The sequence below is a fragment of the Pinus tabuliformis genome, chromosome 5_2 (assembly GCF_031772625.1).
Source record: "Pinus tabuliformis cultivar Carrire ecotype Pingquan chromosome 5_2, CPIR1, whole genome shotgun sequence".
In the NCBI taxonomy this organism is placed as follows: Eukaryota; Viridiplantae; Streptophyta; class Pinopsida; order Pinales; family Pinaceae; genus Pinus; species Pinus tabuliformis.
In genome coordinates, this window is record NC_142306.1 from 673,645,317 (window position 1) to 673,664,944 (window position 19,628).

Genomic DNA, 19,628 nt, shown 5'->3' on the forward strand with positions numbered 1-19,628 from the left:
TAATTCCAAATGTCCATCTCATTCCAAATCTCCATCAACTAGTTCACCCTTTCTACCTTGTAGAGAAGTCTTGTACATACTTGTATCCTAATACTTAGCATCTAGCATATATTTATCTATCAAATCAAATCGATCAATAGTATATCATCATCCATGTGGCGAAACATTGTGACAAGCATTTGTGTAAGGGAGGCCATAACAGTGGTCTAATTAACCACATTTTTTCTACCCAAGTATAGCAGGTTTTCAAAGGCTACAATAGGAAATCTCCATGAATCCTTAAAATCGCAGATGTAACCCCAAAAACTAGGGTTTTGAGAACAAGGATCTCGATAAATTATTCTCATCTCCCAAATCATGGCACTTGTAGACCGATTCCATGTGCTGAAATAAAAGGTTTCTCTTAGGGCGATTGAATGTATCAGCCTCATCTTCGAGTATCAATTTCTATATGCAATGTAGGGCAGGTTCCACCATTTTCAAGAAACTTGAATCACATGCCATAATTAGGGGTTGTAGAGTGATTTCTACATCATCCAGGCTAAAGGAAATGGGTTGTCAACAACAAGGGGAATGGAAAGACTTTCAATTTGTTGTTCTTGCTACTTGACAAGTGGTTTTGTGACAAAAATCTTCTCAAGCACGACCTTACATTCTTGCATAAGATTGGAATGCTTGCATCATCAACCATTATTTATGATATTGTCTAAGGAAGCTTATTACCATGCCAGATGGGAATCCAAAAATAGGTGACTTGAGATTTCACCATTATTAATTTTTGAGAGAATTGAAGAAATGTTTATTTTTACTATGAATGCAACTCCATAGGTAGAAATTTAATATGATAGAAACTAACATAACTAAGTTATTACTATAGTGTTTATAAGACCCCAAAGATACAAAAAACCATTGAAATCTCTAATGTTGACAAACCCTAGGAACTTATGCAATGTAATGATAAGGGAAACAACACCCTAGGAACCTATGCAATGCATTGGTTAAAGGTAATAATCCCCTATGAACTTATGCAATGTAATGGTGAAGGGAAATAATGAAAATTCAAGAGAGTTGTCAAGAGTCGATTATGAAAACCGACTTTGAAGTTCTGCGAGATTCAGAGCCAACGTTCTTGACCTCATGCAAGACCTCCATGCCCTCTAAAACTTGACCAAATATGACATGCTTTCCATTAAGCAACGAGGTCTATGTGGTACAGATCAAGAACTGGGAGCCATTAGTGTTAGGGTCGTTGTTGGCCATAGAGAGGACGTCGGGCACCATGTGCTTCTTTACAAAGTTCTCATCGCTAAAATTCTCATCGTAGATCAAATCCCCGTTGGTTTCATTGCCCCGTGTGAAGTCACCACCCTGGAACATGAACCCTGGGATCATACAGTGGAATGTTGAACCCTTGAAGTGCACGGGCTTGCTAGAGTGGTCAATGCCTTTCTTGTCAGTACACAACACGTAGAACTTCTCAGCAATATTTGGCACCACATCATCATAGACTCCATCATGATTCAACTGGATGGGGTACTGTCGACCTACATATCAAAGAAAACCTACATATCAACCCTACTTTCTCCACTGCAAAACCTCTTTTCCCCGAAATTGAAGAAAAATATGAGGGAGTTCCAGTGATATGGCATCTCACTCATTCCTTTTATTCTATAAAATATAACCCACTGATTTCTTTTATTCTATATAAAAACCCTCTCATCCAGAGTTGAAATCAAAGTCTATTATGTGGTGAAGACCAAGATTTTTGGGATAGTAAAGAAGGCCTAAATTTGGTCCTAGTATAAATCTAAGTCAAGACTTTGATTGAGTTCATTGTGGACAATTGAAAGAAGATGTGTGGACAGATTTTGAAGGGTCGACTTGGTACTTGTTGGGCACTTGTATATCTCAAATTAGGAGAAAGAAGAAAGTTATGGGTGTTTTACATGTTATAGATTTGCATGCAATATCAACATGTTGTTTTGATACCCATAAAAAGTAGATTTCTTATCCTTCTCTTAGGAAGAATATGATGTCTTACATCCTTATAAGTATATAGCTTTTCATTGGAATGTGGCCAAGGAAATGGAACAATCTTCTACTTTTTATAAGTCATTTTGTTCCATCTTCTTCTTTGTAGAAGTCCTTTTTCTCGAGCCAGTTAGACTCATTATCATTGTAGAAGTTCCAAACTTTAGTGATACCATATTTGACTAGTATTCTCTAAAAATTATCGATGCCAGGATTATCACTTATTGATCCCTGGACCTCTTCACATAGTATTCTATAAATGTACTCATTTATCGACCTCAACATTATTGAAAGTGAAATTTGACATCACTCCTTTTCATATTTTTCATGAAAATTTCACTAGATTCCAAAAGAGGTGTTTGTAAAAGGATGACAAGGACCTGACAAGGATTTATTCATGTTTGAAACACCAAATTATGTTCATCACATTAGTTTTTCAATTAAATTTTATTCCATCTTGCTTCACATGGGTTCATATGACAATGCAATAGATGGAAAAGCCTCATTCCAGTTAGCGGAAGTGTACGGACTTTATGATCAGAAAAAAGGAAAAGGACTTTTAGTATCATTTGGCTTATACCTATTTCTTCATATAGAGAAGATAGTACAAATCTGCATTCAAATGAGGACTCCACCAAGCAACAATTTGGAGAGAGAATGTCATATCAGCTACACATGAGCCCATGGATGTAAGAATTGAAGAAATCATGTTGACTATTTAATGTAATATTAGATGCATTATAATAAAAACAAATGGAACATCCAACACCATGGTTAAAAATTCTATTTCCACATGGAATTCCAAGGTGGGTGGCATTGATGCCATATATTCCATCACAACATCTAAACAAAAGTTGATGAAATCACTACATATTGGGACTTATCATTAGTATTGTTACTTTGAATTATCTCTAGACAGTCATCATCAACTAATTACCAACCATTAACACCTAAAAAATAATGGTGCATCAAAAAAAAAAATTCCCATGACACATATAGACAAGTCCCATAATTGACAACAAAAGGTACTAAGATGAAACAAAACCATGGGAAAAGACTATAATTAGTTTATAGAATTTCTCTAGTAATACCATTATATTTGGGTAATGATTCATCTCCTAGTCATGTCTACAAGCTACCCTTTCAAATCATACTTAAAAACATGATCACCATGGCAAGCTTTAACATGGTCATGCCCAAATAGGTATTGTGAGAGCATAAATGGATTTAATTTTTTAGTAGAGAAATAGACCAAGAGTTAATAGAATTGCATCTCAAACATAAGGTAAAAATTCTAGTCATTGTAGCTCAAATAGAAGGTAGACATCCAATCTCCACTAAAACAATGTAAAATTACATGAAACAATTATTAGGGACAACAAATGAAAATTTATTCGATAACAACTCTAGTCACTCAATTTTCATCATAAGTGAAGGAAAACAAAAAGGGAAACACTACCAAAAGAACCTGTAAGAATGAAGGTTTTCATGGGTGGTCATGGATTTCTGAAGGGAAAGGAAATGGAAGTTCCCGTTTTAGGGAAATTCACAATCCACTACATTTACTTTCAGGGAGAAAAAGTGAGTTTGACACTCTACACTAAAGCTTCACCTTGTTGTTCGATGGTTGGTTGTATTCTTTTAATTCTTTCTCTTAACAAAGAGTTGACCCTTCACAATCAATCAAGAACACCACAAACAAGACAAATCAAACTCAGGTAAGATAGATCATGACCAATCCTTCTACAATAATACAAAGTTGTAGCAACCCTTGCCAAGCAAGACTGTAAGTCCGAGGAAAAATGAATATAGAAAAATCAACTAGTAACCATCAAAACTAATGTCATTCTTAATCTCCGAAAGAGGGACCTCTTATTCCTGAAATACAGGGAATTTTACTTTTAAAAGTCAATTTTTTCAAAGTAAAGAGATGACCTATAGACAGGATACTGTGCGTTTTTTGTTATCCCAAGGTATGTGTCTTTTCTGCCAAGGTCTTAGATTTCAAACCTGTGATGAACCTGAGTTATAGGTTTCATGATGTTGATTGTTTTTAAATATCTTGCACTAAAATGAACAATATTTTTTATATTTTCCCTTTCTCAGCTAGCACACTCTAGCATATTGAAGGGTAAACAAGAAAAATTATGACAGTTTATGAAATTGCATCTCGTTCAAGTGGGTTTGAAGGAGACAAGAAGGGTTTGAAACCATATAATACAAGTTTATTTATGAATCCTAGTTCTTCAACCCTTAGGAGAAATGCTACTAGTCAATATTCTGACAGATTAATTAAATAACCTAGAAAATTTTCTTGCCAAGTAATCCCCTCCAGATGTGTTAAAGAAGAGATTTGATTTCTTATCAATAAATGTGTATGTGGAGATTGTAGATTAGGTTATCTGAAGACTACTTAAGTAGCTTCCATTGGAGCAAAAATTTCTCTTGCAAGATTTGATCTAGGATTGTTAGTGTGAATCTTGTAGGCTTTTCTTGGTGTTGTAATATCTTCTAGCCTTTGCCAAGAGTAATGGTTTTATTTACCATTACCAACCTAAGAAAAAATCTAGGATTGGAAGACATCTTCAATCATCATCATCATCATCAAGAAGGAAGAAAGTTAAAGATATTTTCATCAAGGGGTATCTTCATAAGTAAGTATCTTTATGTACACAACTGTCAAAATGACTTCATTTTTCAAGGAAAGAAACAAATTGGTTGGGTAATCAAACTTTTTTGCATGGAAGAAGAGGACATATTTGATCCTCATAGAAAACGAAGTCATCGATCATGTTAAGGGTTAAATCGCTAAACATGCAAAGGAAGAAGCTCAAGCTCTTGCAATTTATATGAAAGGGGAAGTAAGGGCTCAAAGGATCCTTATAGAATCCATCAAGTGGCCCCTCATACCCTATGTATTAAAGCTGGAGACATTAAAGGAAATTAGTACTCATGTAGTGGGATGAAAAATCTTAAAGGAAACATGATGTGGAAAAGGTAGTTGTATGAAGAAAAGCCATATATGGACCAATTGATCACTTTCTAATGAAAGGAAGGATCGCATGATTGACATGGTTCGTGAAGGAAAGTGATGGATGGTTGATGCCCTATGAAGGAGTCCCAAAAGATGAAGGCTTCATAATGTTCAAGATTAATTTCATGACATCGAAAGGAGGAGCTTTTCAAGTAGCCAAAGGTACCATGATCTCCACCAAAGAGTTGTTATTGAAAACCAAGTCCCTGGTTAAGAGGGATCTTGGACAAGTCCCTGGATAAGAGGGAGCTTGGGTACATTCCTTTTATAGGAATGGGTACATTCCTTCATAGGAATGGGTATATCCTCCCTAGTTGAGAGGGAGACTTGTCTTAACTTTGGAAGAAAGATTGGAGGATTGGGTAAGCATCTGGCATCTAATACTCTTTGAGGATGAGGTAGGACATCTAATATAAGAGTAGTCATAGAGGAATGTTATTATTTGAGGACTGGAAATCCAAGATAAGAATAGTCTTAGAAGTACATATCATGTGAACACTCGGTTGGGGTACATGCCTTGAGAGACAATGATGATTATGTCTATCAGTCATTAGTCTCGCTAGCATGGTGCTCTGATCTTGTGAGAGAAAGAATTGTTAGTCAAGGTCTTGTTATGTGAAAATTCTAGTTGATTTGATGTTAAATAAATGGGTTAGCAATCCAACTCTTCTTATGAGAATTGTCTAGATTGAGAATGTCCAAGTACCTTGTATGGATTATGAATACATCCCTAGTTGAGAGGGAGCGTTGAAAAATGTAAATAGGTTCGGTCTTCATAATGACATAATCAGGATTTTATTTATTTGATGTAATAAGAAAAATTGATTTATTATTGTTCTTCAGACATAGAAATTTATTTTTTAGGTCAAGGTTCCATTGTGAGCTCCTAGGTCTTTTCCTTGAGTCTATAAGTCATTGCCATGTATGAAAGACCCAAATTGGGGCATATTACATATTGTAAATAAAATTTATGTGAGTCAAAGTATACTCAAAAGACCCTCCAAGACCTCATCAAGTGTTAATAAGAAAGTCAACCTACAAAGAAGCAAGTCGGCCTATCTAGAAGGTGAAGTCAGCCTATTTGAGGGCTCAAGAAAATCTATATAAAGGAGCACTCGACCTCATTCAAGGATCACTCACTCAAGAATCAATAAGAGTTCGATAAAGATAGAGAAAGAAGCCTAATTCCCACTGAAGAAAGGAGAAGGAAGAACGAAGCACTTTAGATCTATTTTTGGGATATAGTCTTCCACACGTGTGAGAATTATAGCATCATCTTGTAGTAGAAGATATCAAATTGCAGTCACTCCAAGAGAGCTGAAGTTTTGGGTCAAAGAAGGTCTTGCTTACAAGTCTAATTAATAAGAAGAATATTCCATCTCAAGAGAGTAAGAAAGAAGTCAAACTCATCCATATTCTAGCCACACGTGTGGCCTAGGGTTTTTGTAGTAAGGTCGAATTGTAGTCCAAAAGTTGTAGGTCCAAAAAATAGGTCGAAGGAGAATTTGTTGCTATTGAAAAAGTTAATTGACTTTGCAAAAGAGAAGCTCATCAATGGGAGGGATTTATTTGTCCTTGGAGGGGTCTTGGTCAAGGGTCTAGATCTTGGAATTCGTTAATTGAATATTCGATAAGAAGAAGAATTCTTGTGGGTTTTCCTCTCAGAGTTGGAAAGGTTTTGTCCTTGGCTGATCGCCCATACCTTGTGTCCTTTGTCTTATTGTTTTTTATGATTTGGTAGTTGTTTGATGAAGACAACACTAATAATAATAAAGAAGAAGAAGAAGAAGCTAATTTAACAAAGTAAAAATATATCACAAACAATGATCAAAGTAAATAACTCACCTATAATTGTTGCCCCTATATTTCTCAACACAAACAATGGGTAGGCACTCATCAATCAAGAAAACCAGACATGTAAGCCTACATAAAGGAACCCTTAGAAAACTGTGCATCTATCAAATTCCCAAGCAACGAGAAACCACTTATCAATCTATCAAACTAGGTGTGTAGGCCTACATAAAAGAACCCTTAAAAAGGGGTGCATCTCTCAAATGCCAAAATTAGGGTTCTCCAGCAAACATCAACTTCCCCTATTTTTAGATTAATATACTACTTGCAAAAAATATGAACCTGCTCAATCTTCTATAGTTACAGTTGCTTGAGCAAGCATGCTCAAATTATCCTGGACTTCTATTGATCTTGTGAGTCTCCTACCCCTTTCATGAATTCATTTGTCAGCTTCTAGGGTTTTCCTCCCTATCCTTTTTGCATACTTCGTCTTTACTTTCTTTGCATATTTCTTCTTGCCTTCGGAAGATTCTACATCCTCTTCTTCATCAATAACTATTTATTATTCCAATCTAGGGTTAAATTTAGATTTGAAGTCTAGCCTCAACTTATTGGTAGGTATAGTATGAGGTTTTTTAAAGTAATGAACCCTAGATTATGTTTCTCTATTGGTATCCCATGCTTTCTTGCTTGGACGCTTTCCCTTTTTGTCTTCTACTACTATATGCTCTGATTTCTCACCTTCTTGTACTTGTTTGCAATGTCTTTCTATTTTTCTTTCATAAACCCTAATTTTTTGTTCACTCATAGGGTTTTCAACATTCTCTTGAATAAGAATTTGCTGACTGAATTCGTTCTCTGCTTTTGAAGCTAGTGTTTCGACAAGGGTTTTAGCTTTAGCCTTCTTCTGCTTTCTAGGTGCAGGGTTTCTCCATGTCCTCTGTCTCAATTATTCTACATGCTTATTCAATTCATGGGTGTATAACATTTTAATCAATCCATGATGGCATATATCATGAGAAAACAACTCAGTTCTAGTTCTAGCCTTAGTAGTCATTTTGAGCAAACTTTGGTGTAAAAAATAAGGCAGACTCATCTTACTAAAACCAACTAAGTGACATAAAAATATCATGTGATATAAATAAACCTTTGAGTACCTACCTTCACACATAAATAAAATCTACACAGTCCTTAGAACATTGGTCCATTCGGGCTTCAACATACTCTGAGGGATTCCAATGCTCCAATTAGGGTTTTGAGCATTTTCCTTCAAGAAGAAATTCAAATCTACATTTTGTACCATTTTATTTTTGAACCACTTTTCTCCTTCAATAGATAACCTTGTGGCTTCTACAATAGACTCAATGAATACAAACTCTAAATCCCTTACCTTTGTTGTGTTTCCATCAAAGGAATTAATAAGTTGTGGCATTAGCTCAGATTATATCCATTAAAATGATGAAAAATTGGCTCCCATCCAGCATTGGTGAAAAATGGTATGAGTTCTTGATAATCTTGGAACACTCTATGCCATCTGGTTCATATCTCTTTATATGGTCATAATTTCCCATTTCTCAACTACAACTATACCCAACCACTAGTCACACATCGTAAAAACTCTCTTGTGCACTGCAAACTGGTTACCTGGAAATGCTGGAAAGGGCCTTTTTACAAATAACTGTAGTTTTTAGGTTTTAGCTTTCAAACCCTCCTCTAATGCTTGAAAACCGCTCCAGATGTCACATCAAGTAGTACCATCAGTTAAATTAATTCAAATAATATTTAATAACTTGAAATTAGCAATGTGGTAATTAGAAAGCATTTATTAGGCGCTGCAAAATATTTTTGTGGTGCCAGCTGTAGGTGCTTCAAAAATATTTCATAACACCACCTATATTCATTTAATTGGCTCTGTTTTTGCTGCAAAACTTAGCATAAAATGAGGTATATCATAAATAAACCCTTTTAAAATGTTTCTAAGCTTTATGCTACCCTTTCATACAAAAGTTTTTACATAGCCCAATACTTAACCCTTCACTCTTTCTAAATGAAGTTGTCAAATGACTCTCAAAACATTTGGACCTTTTGTGAAGGTACAAACCTAGTGCTATCAGGATGAACACGTGAGGATAACATGCAAGCATGTAGAGAGGCACCCATTAGAATGATTTGAATCAACTAGAGTGGACATGGTGAGATAGCGCATGAGTTAGGTGAGCACAAAGGAGCACATATGACTATTGAGACTGGTTAGGAAAAACTATGGGAAAGGTATTTAATACAAAATATTGACCCATTCAAAAAGGAAGGGTGCAACCCTCTTCAATTTGGATCGATTTCTTGTAAATTCCATGAGAGAGTTGGTTAAGGCAACAAGGATTTGACCAAGTACCATTTGGATTATAAGTTCTAATGTGAGATGAAGAGTTGGTGAAGGAGTTGGATGGGAAATGCATAAATTTATATGGGTTTGGATAGTGTGCAATCACCCAATGTATAGCATGATTAGGTGGGACAATGAACAAGTCATGAAACAATTTTCTTATGTGACAAAGTGTAGGGAGATAAGTTCATGTTAGTTAGAGGCAAAGATAAGCATGCAAACACAAGAAAAATAACTATGAAAGCTTCTGCTTGAATAAAAAAAAATTATTCATTAATTATTCTCTCATATACATCCACCGACCTATTATTATTCTCCCTTTTTGCTTCACATTACAATGGCCCAACCACAGGTATATAAACACTAAACTTTTTAAATATGGAATCATGCAAAATCTAACTTTCCTTTCCTCATGTAAACTAAGACTTCACACTTTAACTAAACTTTTCTAACTTTCCTTTAACTTAACTCAACATTTTTATAATTCTTGACTCAAATTTTCTAGACAAATAAGTAACCTTCTAACTCTAGCTCACTTGACTTCTAATATTAGACTTAGATTGCTTTCCTTAACTTAACTCTACTCTTCATGCATTGCGTGCATACGAGAGTAATTACTATTTTTAAAACTCACCCTTAATTACGACCATATGACTCAACCTTAACTTAGTCATGACTCAATTAGGCATGTTACACTTGCAATAAAAAATTGACTCATAAAACTTTTGACAATGTAGTTCCTTCTTTTTCATTTCTTCAATGTTCTATACCCTTGAAATTGCTTCATCTTTAGTTGTTCTTTCTTGATGTAAGCTCCATATTTCTTCACTTGCTTCTATTGCAATTTTTCTTAGACTTCTTTTATATTTGTTCTTAAAAAAATGTAGGCTTTCAGATCATATCTTCTATAGCTTCCTCTTGTAAGATTTTTTCACTCATGGACTACAACCACAACTTTTCATCTTCAAACAATGTGATTTTCCATACTTCTCCCGCTTCATATTATTGATGTTTTTTCTGCCATATTCCTTGATACTAGAATTTGATCTCTTCTTGACTCCATTGTTGAAAGGTTATTTCAATGCTTTCTTCTTCATCTTCAGAAACTTCGATGCCCTTTCCTACATATTTTTCTTCATCTTCTATTTCAAATAAAACTATAATTGGACTATTTTCCTATCTACTTACACACTCAAAATCAATGTTAAAAACATCTTCATTATTCTCTGCAATGAGAGATTTCTTTGCTTCTTCTTTCTTCTCTACCTCTTCAACTGCATTGAGGTTATCTTCCACTATTATGTTGTTAGTGGATATTCTCATCAAAAACTCATGAATCACTTTATCCTTTTCTTAATCATCAATTGTTGTTAGATCGTGCACTGCTTCATGAGAAATTCTAACTATTTCTTCATAACTTTCTGCTATAGTGGTAGCTTCAACCTTCAATTATTCATCAAACATGGCACTTTCCATATTTCCATAATCATTCCTTGTTTCAAAAAAGAGACCATAAATTTCACAAACATAATTTTCATCCACTCTATGGTGAGATATATGAGCATGCATGTGCTCATTAATCAATTTCAACTACACCAAATTCATCATTTGTTGTTGGATTCATGAGAGATGCACTTTCGGCTCTACAAACCATTACTTCATATGAAGAACTATATTTGTTATTCTCAAACTTAAATGCATCAATCTATGATGAAAAGAGGTCATCACCAACTACAATAATACCAACTATATCACACATGTTATTCACTTCTTTATTAGAAGCTTAACCATCATCAATAATGTCTATTGTTGGATTCACCAATTCACAACTCATTTTGTAGTCACCATCCACATGTGTCTCGTCACAGTGGGATTCACCATCCATGTTACAGTGTGGTTCTTGAGCATTTATATTCTCTTGCTCTACTTCACACACAGAAGCTTCAACTTCTCACTCTATAATATTTTTTTTGTCTTCTTCATCCATATGCATGTATGCATGATGGGTTTCACTTTTATAGTATTTATGACCATCATCCAAATTTGAGTGGGATTCTCCAAGTTGTGTTTTCCTCCTAGAGTCGTTCTTATTTACTCTCACACCTGAGGTTGACTTTCTATTGATTCTTCAACATACTGTAATAAAATTTGCAGCTTTATGTCACTTTTCTTTATACTTCTACTTCCAGAGTCTTCCATGCTTCCTAGGAAAGTGTAGCTTTTGTTACCTTGCATAAGGACTTCTCATCCAATGCATGTTTTATAATATCCAATACTAAGGCATCACATACTTCATCATATGGGTTATTAGAATGATACTCAATCAACTCTTTACATTGAAGAAAAATTTTCATTTGACAGTTCACAAAAATTAAAAATTTTACCAGTAAATTTTGGAAGTGTTACTAGATCTATCTTGATCCATTCATCCTCGAATTGTTCTACTTCATCTACTTTTCTTTTAGATGCCCCGAATGTGGTGAGAAACTCTATGAGCTCTTTGAAATACTTTGACTCTTCCTTTCGATTTCTTTTCTCGGTTTGCTTTAGCCTTTCATTGCGGCCCATGGTTGTCATCTTTCTTTTGTCTTCTGTCTTCTTTCCTTATTGTGTCTGACTTCTATAAATGAACATCAAATCCACTTGATTATCTTTAAAACTAAAAATTTTAACCTTCACTTTAACGGTGGCTCCCAACAACTACTAGCAACTTTGCTAAGCTCTTCTACGCAAATTCTTATGGAGGCTCATGGCTACAGCTTACAGTGGAGACTCCTTCTTTGGTTAGTGGCAATGGCTCTTTCCTCTTGATATGGTGGTGGATTTTTAGGCTACTCACCTTAATCTTTTAGTAGTTTGGTTTACAAACTCTCAATGAGCTGTAGTTTCTACTTATGGACTAATGTATACAAACTTTGATTTGTGGGCTAATCACAATAACAAAGGCTCTTAGTGGAAGTAGCTCATGACCTTCTTAACTCCTTTGGTTCTTTGAAACCTTGCTAAACCTCGCTCTGATACCACTTGTTATTTAGAGGTAGAGATAAACATGCAAACACAAGGCAAATAAGTACACAAGTTTTTTCTTGAATAAATAAGTTCTATTCAATATTAATTGTTCTCTCATATACGTCCACCAAGTTGCTACTATTATCTCTTATTTCTTCACATTACAATGACCCAACCATGAGTATATAAGCACTAAACTTTCTAAATATGGAATCATGCAAACTCTAACTTTTTTTCCTCATGTAAATTATGACTTGACGTTTCAACTAAAATTTTTTAACTTCACTTTAACATAAATTGACATTTATTTTTTCCTTAACTGAGATTTTCTTGACAAGACATTAGCTTTTTAACTCTCACTCGCTTGAATTTTAATATTATACTTAACTTTCTTTCCTTCACTTAACTTAACTCTTCATACATTGCACGCATACGACATTACTTACCATTTCTATCAAGTGAAATGATGATTTTGATCTATGACAAAGTTGTGATCAACAATAATAAATCAAATAGGAAATTTGAGGATAGGTTTGTATTAATTGTGCACTGTTATCATTTTTAAATTGCTATACAAGACTAGAGTTCACTTGGTTGTAACGCATTTGAATATTTGATAACTGTTAGGCCAAATGGGTTGTTGATTCTATAAGATTACTTTCATTCATATCATTTGCATATTGCTTATGTTAACGCAAAATTGTATGGAATGATTATCTACATACTTTAATGAGTGTTAAACTTATGAATTTTAATAATGGTGAAATATAAAAAGTGGGGTGTAGTATGGAATCACATAGTTTCATATTGAGAAAATTGATGAGATGAAATGAGTCACGATACACCACAAACTTGTAGTGATGGGTCATCTAGGTGCACTAAGTCAACCTCCCATGTGGGTGACTATAGGGGCATGACAATAGATTTTTAGGTTAAATTAAAGTTTATGCTAGAGGTACTCTTTCAACCTCCTTCATAATTTGTTTATATATATCTCTATTAAGTGAGGAATATAAATCGCATAGTAATTATTCCCTAGTTTGAAATGATATCAATTACTAATATTACTTGGTTTCTTAATAATGCATTCATGGTTTTGTAATTACTAGATGAAAATATTTATCAAAATATTAATACCTAACAATAAATTAATATAAAAAATATTAAACTGCATTTTGCATTTTTTGTTTTTTACATTATTAGTAGAAAGTTTTTTTACAATAAGAAAAAAATTTAAATATTAATATATTATCTAAGAAATAATTAAATTATTGTTATTTATCTCTTTGATATATTTGTTCAATAGTGAAAATAAAATTGAGATGTGAGTATAAGACATATGCAAGAATCAAATTTCTCACTTTTCATTTAGAAAGAAAAAATGAAGGTTTAAAATGCATATATTGATGAATTTGTATTTTAATTTTTTTTGTTTCTTTATGTATATTTTTTTAATTAATATATATGTCTGTGTGTGCCCGCGCATGGAAAACAATTGAGAAAATATTTAAAAATTTTCATCATTATATTGTATTTAATTTTTTGCAAATTTATATCAAAGTTTTAGTTGAAGTGATTTAAATTTTTTCACATATTTAAAAAGATAAATAATTTTAGATCATGGAATGTAACTCAATTGACAATCACCTTGTTATGAAGTATCATGTTTTTAAAGTATTTTGTAAAACCATGAGATTGAAATTTCAAATCCGCCTGAGTTAGGCCAACCAAAAAAATAAAATTTTTTATCTATTTATTTATTATATTTTTAGAATATGGTATATTGTATATTGTAATTGTTTTGAAATCAAATTATCTTTAATTTATTACTTTCATGTAATTTTTAATATAATTTTCAAATAAATATACCTTAAATTAAATAGTTAAAAATATTCTAACTTTTCAAAATGTTATATTTTAATTTTATAATTAATTAAAAATTTAATATAATTAGCATATTCTAATTTTATATTGAAAAGGGGAAAAATATAATATAAAAGAAAGAAATTGATATGATTAAATTTCTTGTGGTTTGAATATTTATTTTCAAAAATTAAAAATATAATTATCCCCTATCCATTCATAGAATCTCTGTGCAAACTTTCTGAATGCAACAGCAGATAAGTTGTCTCTATTCGTATCAACAGAGATCAAAGGGATAGAAGGGGAATTGATGTCCGCGAATTCTTTCCCTGAAAAGTTGTCACATTCTTCAGAGTCGACTCCCCCCACTGTCTCTATTCGTATCTTCGTATCAGCGAAGATCGAAGGGATAGAAGGGAAATTGATGTTCTAGAATTCTTTCCAATAAAAGTTGTCACATTCTTCAGAGTTGGCTACCCCCACTATAAAAAGAGCACAACAAATTGTTGTCTTTATATAAAATAACATGAATAACAAGTGAATAGTGGTTTCAGTATAGGGGCGAGACATAAGTTGGCAAACTTAGGGCACACTGTAAGATTCAATTAGGGGGCATTGTCAAATTCAATTTTGTAGGCGTTAGATAATATTGTCTTAAATTGATATGATTTTGTCTTAATTGTTAAGTGTCTTTTATGGGTTTTGTCTTAATTTCCATTGCCTGTCTTAAGTGGGCATTGTCTTAAATATAAAGTTTTGTCTTAAAATATTTTCATCTCAAATTGTTTTTGTCTTAAATATAAAACTTTGTCTTAAATGTTTTTGTGTTAAATACAAATTTTTGTCTCAAACTATTTTTGCCATAAATATAAAATTTTGTTTTAAAATATTTTTATGTCAAAGTATTTTTATCATAATTCTATATTTAAAACAATTCAATTGATATTAAATTTTAATGTAAAATAACTTTTTTATAGTAGTGAAACAAAACAAAACAAGCCCTTTCTACTCTCATCTTAGTTATAATATTTTCGTAATAAGAAACCTTGAAATACATGTAACTTTTCATTTCTGAAATGTCTTGTCTATCAGAAACAGATCCTAAAATAGATGCATTAATTAATGTGACGTAGACAAGGAAAATAAATTCATTCATTTGAATGATTTTAGTATGCAAATTGCTTCACGAGAAGTTCCACCGTCTTACGTGGTTACTTGTATCTCTCCCTATGATCGATGTTAAGAGCTGAAACGAGCACAGTCGTGTTGCTAGTTCGTCTCCTCAGAGCAGCACCAGGACTACGGCATGGGTTAATGCACCATTTTTTTGCTCAAAATCTTGGCAGATTCAAATTTGTGCACTTTTAATGATAGAATTGAATGGGAGAAACAATTGAGATCGACACCAGTGAAGAAGTGGAAATTAATTATGGCGGATTGGAACGACAACATGCGTGATAAAATTGTAACGCCTTGCAAACAATTGCAATAGTTTTTGAAACTAAAAAAGGTGTCCTTTAGGTTTTGTAACTCTTAATTTCATTTGTCAGATTTTATATATGAATAAAAATATTCCAAGTTTATTAAATCTGGAATGTTATACAAAATTTACAACTTTAAAAAAAAATTATGAACCCCCTACTGTGAAATAGACAATGCTTATTCATGTAGTTAAGGTAAAATATTAATGTTAAGGTTAACATTAATGTTAAATTTAATAATAATATTAACATTAACAATAAGCTTAATGTTAATTTTAATATTAATGTTATTAACATTGATTCTAATACTAATTTTAATATTATTAAATTTAATGGTTTTTCTGTGAGAGTCTTGAATTTTGGCGGTCTTCTTCACTCGTCTAGTGTTGTCGGTTGCTTCGCGCCTGGTTTGGCTCATGAATGTGTCATTTTTATTGTCTCTTCTCCATCCATATTTCTTCCAGTGGCCTTTCTCTTTTCTTTTCAATGCCTTTGTTGCGGCCCCTTCCTCGGTTGCGTGGTTTGCTTCCAATGGCTACCTCATGGATGCATTGTCCTATTTTTGTGGCCTCTCGGAGTGTGTCTCGGGCCCAGTTTTTGTTTCTGAATTGCAGTCTTGTTGTTTGTCCCTGGGACGTGATGTTTACTTTTTTTTCTCCCTACATGGAATCTCGTAGGGCCTACATGCCTAAAATTTGGTTTTAATTGTCGTTTAGGGATTTGTTGAACTTAGGGTTTCATTCCCGGCTCTTTCAGCACTAGATGTTTGATTTTTATTAGACATGTTACAGTTTAGGATCGTATATACACTTAATGAGTCTATAGAATGTAATTTTTATTTTCTATTTACAAAATAAAAATTATGGTTTTTTTCTCAAAAAAGACATTAATATTAATATTGATATATATATTGATATTAATAATGTTAATAAATTTTTAATATTAATTTTATAAACTTGAACTATTTGTAAGTAATTGTAGAATATTTATCTTTTTCCTTTTTCACTAGAATATTTATCTTTTTCTTTTTTCCTTTTTCCTTGTAATGTTCTCGCGCAGGCCCATCACGCCTAGCTAGTTCAAACCGATAATTGAGCACGCGCGTGCAAAGATTTAGCAAGGGAAGCTTCAACCAACTAGATTACCTATCAAAGCTAGAATAATTGTAGAATGTCACCCATAGTATGGTGAACATTTTCAGTACATTAGTCATGTCAAAGGACAAAATTGTGAAATGCACACTTTTGTTATTATTTCAGTGGTTTATACTTTTCTACCCTCAATCATCATAGATATTGGTTACATGTTGTTCATACATGTCCATACTTAGTTCTAAATATGTTTGCTAAAAATCAAATATGAATTTGCAAATTCTCTAGTTAAATATTAACTTTATTTTTAAGATATAAATATCACCAAAAAATAAATTAAAAATTAAGTGATTTGACTCGTGGCGCTTTTAGGCTGATGTTGAAGAAGGCACTGGGCTCAACAACAAGTATACCCAAAAGAAAAATTGGAATGCCACAATACTCCCATAAGCCGAGAAAATCATAACTCATTTCATATAGCATTTGCTCATTTGACATTTTTTTAATTAATGAATTTAATTAAAGAAAACATAAATACTTTTGAGATAAATATGTGGCTATTATTAAGAATATTATATAATATTATGTGGAGGTTAAATACCAACCATCCACCCAATAATTATTGATGATTAAATTAAAATTCTGAAGCCCTAAACACACTTGTTTATAAATATTTCATGGATATTCCATCAAGATTAAATCTCAAATATCCACTTATTGATTGAGCTAAGAGGCTCATTCTATAGCCCAGTTGAGAGACATGTGTGAGTATGTCCATATTCAACTTGGAGTTGACATGTGTCCTTTTTTATATATATATATATATATATATATATATATATATATATATATATATATATATATATATATATATATAAAACTAACAAAATGAATATATGTGTTTGATTTTATTTATTAAAGAGAGGCTCATTTTACACGTGAGTATGAAGGAGATGTGTAAGTATGCCTGTGTTCAATTTGGAGTTGACACGTGTTCCTTTTAAAATTATATATATATATATATATATATATATATATATATATATATATATATATATATAAACCTCAAATATAACAAAAACAAAAATGAATATATGAATATATGATTCATTTTATACTTTCAAAAATGCAATATAAACAATGAAAAGTTACAAGTGTTCTCTCTCTCTTCATAGGATCAAATATGTCGAGATGCAAACATTTTATTCTAATTTTGCACTCTAAAATAAGCTTTAAGTTCAAGAGATTTGATCACCCTTGGCTCTTGCTAGATTTTTGGTTAAGATGAATCTATAATGGTTAGTAGCACATCTGTATAAATTAAATGGGATAGGCATCAATACATAATAAATATCAAAATACTTCTTTATACATTTGAGGTTGCAAAAAATTATAAAAGCTAACTAAATTATGATAATTTTAAAATTATTATTATTATAAAAAAAATAATATATAAGTAAAACATATATACTTTATAAAAACATGGAATAAGATTCTTAACCATGAAGATTTACTCACTTTACCATGGACATTCCTTTTTATAAATAGACTTTCTTACAATCCTATAGGCCAATACCATATCTTATCAATACCACATACCCAAAAAACCATAACTCACTTCATATAACATTAGTTCATATAATAATTTTTTTAATTAATTAATTTAATTAAAATGACAAAAAAACATAATTGCTTTGAAAATAAAATTTAATATTTTATTTATTTATATATTATTATAAATATTTTACCTTAAATTTATTTATATTATTATAAATATTTTAAAATATATATATTATTATTAGTATAGATCCATTTTAAATACGGATTTAACATGAGCCTAGAGAGATCCAATTTCTTCATTTGTAAATTTATTTTTGAACTTACATTATTTAAATGTTTTTTTTTTCACTATTAGATTTTTTAAAATTTTATTCTTGCAAATATGAAAAATTTTCAATTTTGATAACAGATGAACATCATTACACATCATACTAAGCTATAAAATGAGCCTAGACTCAACAAATATTTCATAATATTACTTAGAAATTAAATCTCTACCTAATTACTCGTTTTGGAAATAAAGATATCTACCTGCCTTACTAGATTTTGTTAACTTAATACTAGTGCCTATTTTAAAAACTGGTTTTCAAAATAAAGATATCTACCCACCTAACTAAAGTATAGATATTACAATAGATTTTGTTAAAAACATATCCAATTTATTCATTTGTAAATTTATTTTGGAACTTACATTATTTAAATGTTTTTTTTTCACTTTTAGATTTTTTTAAATTTTATTTTTGCTAATATGAAAAAATTTCAATTTTGATAACAGACATTACACATCATACTAAGTTATAAAATGAGCCTAGACTCAACAAATATATTTCATAATATTACTTAGAAATTAAATCTCTACCTAATTACGCGTTTTGGAAATAAAGATATCTACCTGCCTTACTAGATTTTGTTAACTTAATACTGGTGCCTATTTTAAAAACTCGTTTTCAAAATAAAGATATCTACCCACCTAACTAAAATATAGCTTTTGTTAATAACATTTGTCGTTTTGAGTGTCTAATTGTCGACGACAATAGAGTATAAGAAATACGAGGGACTGTTACAACTGCAGAGTCACCTGTCAACGTATCCTTAAATTTGATTGTGACAAGACGAAGGTCCCGTCTCCGACAGTCATACGGGAAATGGTGTTTATTCAACCAGGTGGATGTGCACTGGTCCCGACGCTTCATTGTTCGTAAGCATGGTTGTTCAATTAGTCATGTGACCTGTTTGCCATGGCGTGCCAAAGCAGCCATGGCTGTTAAGTCAACCTTTGAGGTCAGCCACCAAAAACTACGACACTAAGTCCCACCTATAGAAGGTGGCACATGCTCAACAGTAAAACGGTGGGAGGCATTTGTAATACAGTCATGCATACACCT

The 19,628-nt window shown here is 32.1% G+C and overlaps 1 pseudogene; it reads right to left on the reverse strand.

The window, feature by feature from the left end:
* Positions 1-1,059: 1,059 nt before the first annotated feature.
* Positions 1,060-19,502, reverse strand: LOC149160902 (peptidyl-prolyl cis-trans isomerase 2-like; annotated as a pseudogene).
* Positions 19,503-19,628: the final 126 nt, after the last annotated feature.